Here is a 12,296-nt window from a genome sequence, read left to right on the forward strand (position 1 = left end):
GCATATTTAACAATGGCCAAAAGTTATTTAAAAATAATGTTAACAATCTCATTTCCATTACTATAGTCACTGCCTTGACTATAGACAAAACTAATAGTTAATAACATTTAATCTTAATCCATAAAAACTAATAGCACTGTTCGTGGCAATCTAATCAGCTTAAGAATAGTATACAATAAAACAAAGACAACATATATATGTATATATTAAAAAATGGTCCCCCGTACCCACCATATATATATTAATCACATACGAATCTTTCCAAGCAAAACTATACTATTAATATGGCCATGGCATCATTCATATGTCTGCGCTGACGTTGCAAGCAAATGTAAACTGTTTTATACAGTCGTCGTGTGTAGCTCATTTGCCAAGTTCTCGAAAACAACAAAAGCGTGCTCGATCATAGATTGTTTAGTTTTGGCTTGTTTCCCAAGTTATCGTGTACAACCCAAGCGTCTTCATAGATTTATTTTATTTTATTTCTGCTCCATCTTTACAGAACCCACCCTTCAAATCGGGGCATTTGCTGGTTGAATTACAGAGAGATTCATGGAGTGGCAAAAGCCTCATGTCGCAATATTCCCAGGGTTTGGGTCGGGCCATCACATACCACTGCTCGAGCTTGCAAAGTGGCTGACTGTCTACCATGGCTTTTCTGTCACCTTCTTCACCGCCAAATGGATGAACGGCTCTCCTCAACAAATCTGGCCGTCTTCGTCAGGGAGCAAGATCCGCTTCATAGAGCTCCCTGATGTTCAGATCGCGGGGAATCATGCTGAGATGCCATTTTTTATACGCATACCCCTACTGTTGGAGAAGGCTAAAATATTAGTGGAAGATGCTCTCACATCCTTTTCGTTTCCTGTCTGCGCTTTCATAATCGATGTTTTCGGCACACCCATGTTGGATGTTGCCTCCAAACTAGAAATACCTTCCTACATATTCTTCCCTTCTGCGGCTTTTATCCTCTGCATCACGCTCTACTTGCCAACACTTGCCCACAAGATTGAAACCTCCTTCAAAGATGTGGATATCCCGATCGAAGTGCCGGGCCTTCCGCCGATTCCTGGAATAGATTTGCCGGGCCCTCTTCAAGACAGATCTGATATTTCATTCAATAGGTTGATTCAACATTCCCTTCGGCTTCACGAAGCTTGTGGAATTCTGATAAATACATGCCAGGAAATGGAACCGGAACAAGTAAAAGCTCTCAAGGAAGGAAAGGTTCTGAGCGTTCCCGAAAAGCGGCCTTCCATTTATGCCGTTGGGCCGCTCATATCTTCGTCTCTGTCGGAATATGACGATAACTATGAGAAGGAGGGCTGCCTCAAATGGCTAGACCGCCAGCCCGCCTCGTCCGTTCTGTTCGTTGCTTTCGGGAGCCGCGGCACGCTGTCGGAAAATCAGATTAGGGAACTTGCTCTGGGGCTAGAAGCAAGCGGGCAGCGCTTCCTTTGGGTGTTGCGTAGGGAGCCTCCTCCACGAACTGAATCGGCGATGACGGCCGGAGCAGACATGAGGGAGGTTCTACCTGAGGGTTTCGAGACTCGAACCGAGGACCGGGGATTTGTGGTGGATTCATGGGCGCCTCAGATTAGTGTCCTCTCTCATCCATCCACCGGCGGTTTTCTTTCTCATTGCGGCTGGAATTCAACGATAGAGAGCATGTTACATGGAGTGCCGATGATCGCTTGGCCTCTCTTTGCTGAGCAGAAAACGAATGCCTTCTTTCTAGTGAAGCAGATGAAGGTGGCCATTGAAGCGGAGAAGGGGCCAGATGGATTGGTGAAAAGAGAGGAAGTGGAAAGAGCGGCTAGGGAATTAATGGAAGGAGAGGGGGGCATGGAAATGAAGAAGAGGATGGCAGAATTGATGGAAAAGGCTCGGTTTGCAATGGCGGAGGGAGGGAGTTCATACAACGCGCTGGCCAACGTGGCTTCTGTTTGGAAGGAAATGCATGCCACTAAAACACCACCTGCTACTTCCGAGATTTCACTCTCTCAGGAGTGACAGTTTCTTAGCTGCACCGCTATGAGAGGAAAGCTTTCATAGACTGATGATGCGATATTATATCTGGGTGTGGAGTTACAATCCCATCATTGTGAATATTATATTTGGGTTTGAGGATTTAAGTTCCAGTATTTAGTATTTTGTTGAATAAAGATCCATGGTATATCGAGTTCCATTTGTTCTTTCCGGTTTGGATTTGATATAAGAGCAACCATAAATTTACCTTAACTCCGGGTTTATTTTAATTTTATTCAGTCGTATTCCTGTCACCGTACAGAAAGAATGCTCAAAGTAACACTCAGCTTTTATTTTAACTTTATTCAGTCGTGTCCCTGTCATCGTCCAGAAAGAATGCTCAAAGAAGCACTATGAGACCATCATGTTTTGCCATTTCACTTAGCTGTAAAGAGCTCAACTTTAGATATTATATTATCCGCAAAATTGTCTGCAATGTGCATCCCAGCATAGAGATTTCCATATAGCGTTATACAATGACACATGAATTTAAAAAACAATATTTTCAATTTTCGCGTTCAATATATAAATTAATTATTTTATATAAATTAAATAATTTTATAAACATTCAGTGAGATTTATAAATATAATTGAAATAAAAATTTATTAATATATTATAAATGTAGTGAAGGGATAAATAGAATTTTTTTGGGTTAGATTTTAGAATTTTGTGATTTATATTGTAAATGAGATTGTTTTTTGGATTAATTGCATTATTAAGATTTGGTGGACATTTTTGAGAATAAAAGTGAAAAAATTAATCAATAGTAAAAAATAAATAGCAAGAATACATCATGTAACCATCAAAAATTAGCTATTAAATTAATTAAGATAATATTTAGTTATAAACGAAGTATTAGAAACTAGTCTATATATATATAATATTATAAAAGGTCAAAATGTGCTGAAAGTATTAAAATATTGATTAAAATAAATTTAATATTTTAATTAATTAATTAATTAATTAAAAATTTTAAAAATTATATTAAGAATTTAAGTATTTAGAATAAGAAAATTCATTTAAAAAAAGCATGATATTTTTATTAAATTGAATTAAAATAAAATAAAACAATTAATTAAAATTCTATTAAGAATTCAAGTAAATACTAATCAATAATATAAAAAGAAATAGAAAAAAAAGGAACGGGGATCAAGAAGAAAAGTTCAGAATCTAATTCCTACTTAATTTCTAACCATCATTCATGTTGAGATGATGTGTAAATTTCTACATGTTTATTTAAAATCATGTGTAAATTTTTTCATTGTGCAGAGAGGTACTCTCTAGCTTCATATAGAAAAAACATTGTAATGTCTTGTTCTACCTTATCATCCCCTGTCCTATTAAACATTTTGATTGGGTAAAATTACATACAAATAACAATAAAAATAAAATAAAATAAATAATTACTCCAAAAAGCACTCTTCAACTTCATAGGGTAGAGATATTGTGATGTAATCTAAACATCTTCACTTGGAATATAGTCTATTTAAAAGAGAAAATTAAACCAACTTGAATCTATACAACCCTGGCATACCCTTTAGACGAAGCATCATCTTCAACTACATCCAAAAGTGAGTAATCTAAATGAATTATACGTTTGCAGCCAAAGATAAAACTATATTTTTGTTTTATTAATTTTCCTTGTGCTTTTGTTTCAATCCAAATGAACATAAAATATTAAAGTCTTAGATGTTGAGCATTCAAGACCAGATATCTTCTTGGCAACTAATTTATACAATGTTATAGGGCCATGAATAGGCAAATGTTCTTATTGCTCAATTAAGAACCCACTGTATCAACTTCGGTATGAAATAAAATAGAACTGTAAAAAAAACCTAAAAAAGAATTGAGAAAAATAAATATGTATATTTTGAGTGTCTAGATAGTAAAATCAGAAAAACATTTTATTTTGAAATGTAATGTTTTCACAACCCTCAAAAAAAAATTATGATCTATACAATATATTGAAATTTTAATTACTAAAATCTCTAATGACTAAAATCTCTCGACCAGTCTCGTCGCCAGGTTTTCATTGCGAATATCAAATGGGCTTTGAACACCCCATGTACCAGTGCCATGATAGATATTTGCAGTTCCATGAAACTTCACACCAGCCATTCTTAACCACCATTCCAATCATCTTCACGGTAGTAAACGCATGTGTATTACGAGGCATTCATGAATTCAGTATTATTTTTTCGTGACGCCAGCGAATGCTAGCTACCTAACATTCCGTCTCTTGCCTCAGATTCAACGGCAATTGCTCCGCCTTCCTAGTTTTTTTTGTTTTTTATTCCCGTTGGGAGTTTTATATTTGATATCAGACAGAAATTTGGGCTTCCGTTTGGTCGTGTTGGGCGTGGTCAGATACAGATTCTTTTCGAAGTCCTGATGGATATAGATTAAATTAAAGTTTGTGGATATGGATTTGGATAAAAATTATTTTTTTTTTTAATGTTTTTCGTTTTTCACTAAGGGAATAGGAAATTCTTATATCGATAAAAGTTAATTGTAACTTATCCGGTCTAAAGTCGGTTGTTTGTTTGGAAGTATGGTTAGGTTTAAAATTGGCAGGAGTTATTTTTGGAGATGGGTGGTTATCTAATATTAAAATTGTTAATATTAAAATTAAAATGATTTATAACTAATAATTAAATTAATTTTGTTTTATTTTAATTTTAGATTTATTAAGTGTTTATAATGATTAAATTTTTTTTCACTTAAAAAAATATTTTAAAAGATTTAATTCATTTTAATGTCATAATTAAAATAGATTTAAGTTAATTATAAATTTATATTAAAGTTATGGTTAATAAATTTTTATTGATATTATATATTATTTTTTTATGAGAAAAAATGTAATTCTATTTATATGGTAAATAATATTGTATTTTGCATATACACAATCAATTGTATATTTAACAAGATCTAATCATATTTATTCAATCGTTAAAGAAAGAAAAACTAGCAAGAAAATAAACATATGTATATCATTTTACCACGATGATCTACAATAGTCCAAAAAAATAGATGGATAAAGTTACCCATATTCTATCAAAGAATCCAAGAGAAACAGCCTGAAAAGCTCCACAAAAATAAACTATTGCAGAAAAACATGTGAGTAAAACTATGCATTGTTTTCATCCATGCAAGGCTTGTGATAAAATCTAAAATTTTCATCGTTTATGGCTTCCTCAATTGTCATATCCCCCAATCTAGCTGAAGGCCTGCCTTAGAAAACTTATCTACTTCCTTGTTTAGATCCCTATAGATGTGAATACAAGAAAAATAAACATAAGTAAGCTTGATCCTTTGCAAATCCTCCAGAATATGAGTTAGATGTATATTGTGGCATTGTTGAATCTTATTAACCCAATTAATGACCAACAAAGAATCACCAAACACATGAAGTTGATCACATCCCTTTTATCTTGCAAAAGCTAGTAAAGAACGACAATATAAAAATTCAGCCAAATTGTTTATTCCTCTCATGATCCCCATGTTGATTTTGAAACAATGTTGTTTAGGTAGGTGTAATATAAGATCTCCTTCACATCGATGATCATCCCCCTATTCAACCCCATCAATATAACCCCATGGCTAATATTTGTTAGATTCTTCTGGAATCACAATTGAATTCCGAGGAGAAAACATGGGCCAAGGAAAATGAGACAAAATATCCAAAGCTTCAGTGATGACTTGCTCTCGAAAGTATAACTTATTTTCAAATATTTATTTATTTTGAGCCAACTAAACACCCCAACATGTAAATAGGGGTAGAGTCTGAAATGGTTTGGTATTCCTATATTGTGTCCAGAATCTCCACCTCTCCTCAAAGGAAGGCCCTTCCGGCACACAATATTGGCTAAGAATAATGTTGCACACATACCTAACTAGAAAAAAGAAAAGAAAATCGACAAAAATGTGCTCAATGGATTCACCGTTTGATTTACATAATGGGCACTAGGGAGGTTTGATCTTATGATGCTTCTATAATTTTTCCTAAGTAGGATCTTTCTTAGTAAGTAAACGCCGCATAAAAAGGAAATATTTGGTCAAGATCTTGATCTTCCATCCACCTTTCTACCACCACTCCTCATTGTCTTCAACAATAGCCATATTCAGATAAATATACCCCAACTTGGGAGACTTATTAATGCCCATAAGAGAATGAGCCTAGACCAACTCATCCTCATCCCGGGAGAGTCTTATGTGACCTACATCAAGGGCACCCAAGAAACCCTTGCATATTTTGTGATATTCTTGATCGATCTGCTAGGCTTCAATTGATAGCCATCCTTGATGCTGGATAGAAGTACAATTTGGGTTATCAATTTGATAAAATCGAGAGAAATCTCTCTGCTTGAGTTGATCAATAAGATCTTGGGGCAGAAAATGGTTTTGACAACTACTTGGCCAAGGATCCTAACCCAATCTCACTTTCAGACCATTTCCCACCTTCCATGTAAGACCTAAGGCAATAAGATCAAAGGAGTTGAGAACTACACATCCAATGACAGAGATATGGAAACGCGGCTTGTCTCTCAGCCTAGTCTAGTCACAATCCAGTCTTCCAGTGAGAAAGGGTTAATATACTTTTGAAGAAACACCATAATCCATAGGTTGTGAGTGGACAAAAGTCTCCATCCATATTTTGTTGCAAGAGCCTTTGAGAACATAAAAATGTTCTTAAAGATCTTATTTTTTCTAAGGCTCCTCACCGGATCCATGATTTTGACATCCAGAACACAAGAATTGATTCTAGCACCAATTTCACGAGAACTAACCTCACTATTATTAAAAACCACCTTAAGCTCCATCCTTTTAATCTTTTCCCATCTATCTTCTTGTAGCACTTGGGTTTCAGATGGAAGCCCAAATATTTTAAATGGAATTTGTGTGAAATTATCCCCCATTAATATGTGTGCTTGAACTATCTGTATCTAAGATAATGTATATGTTTGATCTCTATGTACCAATGTTAATATATGAGTGCTTTGGAGGTTGTTATTAGATATAATCAAAATTGTTCCAATCCTATATATGTACATTAATTACGAATTTTAATGTAACTGGGGTGGTCCTCATGTTTGTACCAAGTTGAAATTGTTGTTTTGAAGTTGAAGAGATCATAGAGCTAAGATTCTAAGACTAAAAAGAAAGTATTTTGGTAATGGAGTGAACTAGTTGGTGGTTCTTAAATATTACAGAATAGTCGCACAAAAAAACTGTAGACATCCAGATATCATAAGTCATCCAACCTCATAGAAATTTGTGCCTTAAATGTGTAAATATTCTAATCAATCCTTGGACTGGTGGACTAAACTAAATGTAAATATATTTAACGTAAAGTATTTAGGTGACATATCTAGTGGATCAACATGATACCAAGGTCCTCCATCTTTGACAGGGTGTTATATACATCTAGTAGATCAAAGGTTTAATATGGACCCTAACATTGGTTACAACAAGTTCTAGATCAGAATAATGCATATGAATTAATAACTAATTGTGAACCTATAGATGCTGAGAATTGTGTCAATGAAAGCATGAAGTTTGAGGCCATCAGAAGCAAGGACATCTGGCTCTTGGAGCAAGATACAATTTTGTGGAGATACATCTAGGCTCGATACCCTCAGATATAATATCTTGTAGAGAAAACTAATCTAGTCAACAACAAATTTGAGTCTGAAAAAGGTGTGGTACATCTGAATCCATCCACATTTTGGATGAATAGATCATGATGTAAAGTGTCGTAGGTATCTAGATCGATAAAATAATTTGGCCCTACGATAAATTTAACACCATCTGGTTCACCTGGTCCTTGGATACAAATGAGGGTCGATCAAGAACTAGTCACCAACCTTGGTTACAAGGTGGATAACCAAGTAAATGTGAAGTATTAAAGAGTATGGATTTTTAACATTTGTGTATAACAAGAAAGGGTTGTAAAATAGGGGATTAAAGGCTTATCACCTTCAGAATTGAGCTCGAGGTTACAATCCATGGTCGTGTGATGAAGAATGAGTTAAACCATGGTGTTGAGGCAATATGAAATATGAGGTTTTGTGCATAAATATTGTAGTGCATTGTTTGGGGTTGAATTGTGGTTATAATGTAGAGTAAGGGTGATTGCTCAAAGGCTTTGTATGTTTGAAAAAAAATGATTCTAGTCAAGAATATTTAGAATATCTTGCACCAAAGATCTAAGGGAACAAAGAATGAGTACTTCCTAAGAAGACTTTGCCCCAACAACATCAATATTTGGTATTATAGCATAGAAAAATTAAATTGTTTATTGTTTATAGAGAACTATTGACAACACTAGAAGAAGATTAGTGTAGGATATCAGAGTTGGAGAAGAGTTAGAAGGCATCAATAAAATTGTTGAAACATTAAATGGAATATGGAGACACAAAGGTAATAGATTTAATTTGTTTAATAATAAATATAAGTATATGTATTGACAAGTCAAAGAAGGAATAATGGAGTTCTGATAATGAGATAGAGAACAAAGAATCTTCTACAAAAGTAAAGAAAATTCTAGCCAAGGATCAGAACTGGGTAGATTTTCCAATAAAGTCTTGGAGAAGATTGGTAACAAAAGAGTCTTGCAACAATTGAAAACAAAGAAATCAAAAAATTTTCTTGAAGTGAAGATCTAATTTGACATGTAAAATAATGGTCTTTATGATTTACAATTGACAGTTGGACAAAGTATTTGTTGATTGTAGATAGCAATAGAAAAAGAGAAATAGATTTTGTGGTAACCCTTGTAGCAGAGATTGCATAATAGTGAAAGAAGAATTACTTCCAGCTAAGGTTGGGTAGAATTTGTCAAGAGAACTCCACAGTGGTAGATGTGGGTAGAGTTGTCCAAAGAAATATCAAGTGAAGATATTGAGAGTGAGTAAACGCGTAGAATCCTAGAGGAGAAGATGAAGCTCATGAGGTTCTAAAGGAGAGAGCCAGTGTTACCAAAAGGCCAAGTTTAGAGAGAGAGTATTAATGAGGTACTTGTAGCAGGGCGAAACAAACATGTTATTACAGAGGCTTAGTGTAGCTCACAGGTGGATGAGAGAAGTTCATAGAGGAAGAATAAACATGAGTATTAATATTCATGACAAAGGGTTCAAATGAAAGACAACGAAATGGAGGAGAATTCTAAAGAAAATGGCACAAAGATGTAGAGGACAAGTCAAAATAAATTTGAATAAGAAATGGTTGAGATAAATGAATAAATCAACATAATGATGATGCTACTATTGTAAAGTGGAAAATACCATATATGTGGATGGATAATTAAGAAATAAGTTACACAACCTATTAAATAATTATTTACAAGAAATATGAGGAAGTTGGAGCACATGATGAGTGTTTGGTTGAAGGAAGAGGAACTTAGAGAAGTTGAGTATGAGGAAGAATAAGTTCATTATTGTGAACCAAAGTAGTGAATTATACCTAAAGAAGAAAATAAAATTTGGGATCAATTCATGAAGTTCTTGGAACGATCATATCAACATGAAGATCTGATAATAGAGACACCAAGGAAGGACATAGAGCCTTATTTTTAAAACTAATAATTTGTGCATGAATGTAGGTTTTGAAAGTACCAAATATGGTGGACAGTCATTAAAATCTATAATAGAGATAAAGGAAGAGCTAAATCAAAATTCTATTGCCATAGAGTGGGAGGCAAAATTGGTTTATAAATGCAATCAAAGTGGAAACCATATGTAGTGGACAAATGCAACTAGGGAAAAAAATTTGGAAGAATTTGTTAGTCCAGTAGACAAGGAAAAGGTGGCTTATGGATACAACTAAAAGAAGGATTAAGGAGATAATGAAAAGAAATATTTAGATGAAATGGTAACAAAATTTTATGAGGAAATAAAATTGATGGAGAGGTTGATGAGAAAACTTAAGAATGAAATTTTATTTTATATAACACAAAAGGATGATGATAGAAATGATAAGATTCTAGCATGTGGAACAAGAGATGATGGCCTTGGAAATAACAAATTTAATGCAAAATTTAGAATATTAGAATAATGGTTAGTCAATTTGAGTATTAAGGGAGATTGCATGAAGATTGCAGAGAAAAAAAAGCATGAAGAGAAAGATAACATAAAATGTCACTAGAAAAATGTAAAATATGAAGCAAAGGTTGAAAGGGAGACTAATACACATTGGATGAAAACAAATTACATGATTTAAAACAAAAACAAAGAAAAAGAAGCAATCATCCTAGTGGTTGATGGTAATTTTCAATGAGTTAATGTTTTATGTAACAAATTTGCTTCATGTGAAAATTCAGATACAAATGAAAGTGTGCAAAATGGAAGTGAACCCTTCATAAAGCAAACATGGAGGAGGAAACAAAGTGCCCTAAACATCTAAGAAGCAGTATCTAGTCAAATAATGAAATTCCAATATATCCTCCAACCCCTTGGGTTATTCTCGAGCTATGGGAGGTGTTACCTTAAACTAACCTAACCTTCATGGTCTCAATATGGAAATGGGGTTACAAAATTCATTCTCAAATAAAGTGTGTGGAACTCATTTTCGATAACACCATTGCATCCAACTTGTCAAGAGATTTTTGGCTATATAAATTTTATCTCAATACGAGTCCTAGATTGAAATTTATTCCCATTTGAAAATTGGTCCCTTTCAAACCTGCCACTTCAACATGCCCCGCCATGTGGTGCTGCCACGTCATCCATGTTCGTGGGTTTCACTGGGTCCCATTCCTTCACATAAATTAATAATTTCATGTTACAATCCCTTATGTTTCTCTCCCTTTTTGTTCCTTGGGAAATGAAATCTCCATTAACTTACCATCTTTACACGAGAAGACCTTCCTACCCTATCGAGACATATCTCCATCCACTAGAACAAATGTATTACCATTTTATAATGGGAAAATGTTAAATTTAGGTATGTTCTATGCTAAGAGACATTTACTTCAATTTTTCATATTAGCCCAATGGCAATATTCAGATTAGCAATCACATTAGCATATAGTAAAGTGCAGATAGAATATAAATATAAGCAATAGAAGACAAGCCAAGACAAGAGGACACAAGATGTGGCACCAGCCATGGACAAACCCCAATGTGGGGAAACCCTTGATCAAATCTTCTTATATTCTTCAATAGATCAACAAAGAGAGAGATAGTACAAATACATAAATATGAGATTTTATGACAACATTAGAAAGATCATTATGATAGTCTTCAATCATCAAGATTGTTGAAGCATTTCCTGATACAACATTCCTCAAATTGTTAGCAGCTCCAGCAATTTTGGTTAGGGCACTATAGCCCTAAACTCCCTTGACTGTGATGAATGGTTGATTTTGATAAGGGCACTTGAAGTTGCCCAAAAATTCCTTCATAATCTTCAAACAAACTTAAGAGAGTAGCCCCAATCTGCATATCAAACCAACCCTACAAGGTCTGATCTAAGTCTGAGGGTAGACTTCTTCATCACACAGTTTCATCTTATGGTTGTGGCTTTCATTCCTACAAGCAGTCTCATACCCGGAACAACCTTTATCACATTACTATCATCTACAAAAATGAGCTGACACCTACAACAATTTGATCATGCTTCTTCTTGATGTGTTGGGGCTTCCTTATTTGACCTCCTTTGCAGCGTATTGAAGCTCCCTTAGACAACTGATAGATCATACATTAAACTGCGGTTAGATACCTCCTTTCTCTACGTCTAGATATCTCTATTCTTGGTGCGTTTAAGGGTTCCTTTTATGTTGTGATTAGGGCTCTTCTAACTATGGTTTGATGGCTTCTTTTACAGCATATCAATGCTCCTCTTGGACAACATATAAGTTCCTCTTGGACAGCAGATTAGGACCTTTCCTAACTGCAAATTAGGGCCTCCACTTAGATCATGGTTGGGCCTCTTTCATACAATGTAAGTAGCCTCCCGCTGACTGTGGCTTAATGTGTATAAAAACCTTCTTCTTGTTTGTGCTAGGGCTCTTTTAGGGCTTCCTCTAACATCGAATTAAGGTCTCTTCTAAACCTGCGGCTAGGGTTTTCTTTGACAGCGTTAAAGCCTCTCCTTGCTGCGTCGAAGAGCCTCCTCTGCTGCATATAAAAATATCCTTGAATGTGTAGATTAGGGCCACTGATTGACCTACGGCTAGGGAACTTGGGCTCCTTCCAGACTACGGCTAGGGCATGGCTATATCACCCTCTAGGACAACGTATTTTCCTTTAGATCTCTCCTTCCACCGAAA

At 34.9% G+C, this 12,296-nt stretch overlaps 1 pseudogene; it reads left to right on the forward strand.

Annotated features, from left to right (window-relative positions):
• Positions 1–379: 379 nt before the first annotated feature.
• On the forward strand, positions 380–2,182 carry LOC149158857 (UDP-glycosyltransferase 72B1 pseudogene; annotated as a pseudogene).
• The last annotated feature ends 10,114 nt before the right edge of the window (positions 2,183–12,296 follow it).

This window comes from Pinus tabuliformis, chromosome 5_2 (genome assembly GCF_031772625.1).
Source record: "Pinus tabuliformis cultivar Carrire ecotype Pingquan chromosome 5_2, CPIR1, whole genome shotgun sequence".
NCBI lineage: Eukaryota > Viridiplantae > Streptophyta > Pinopsida > Pinales > Pinaceae > Pinus > Pinus tabuliformis.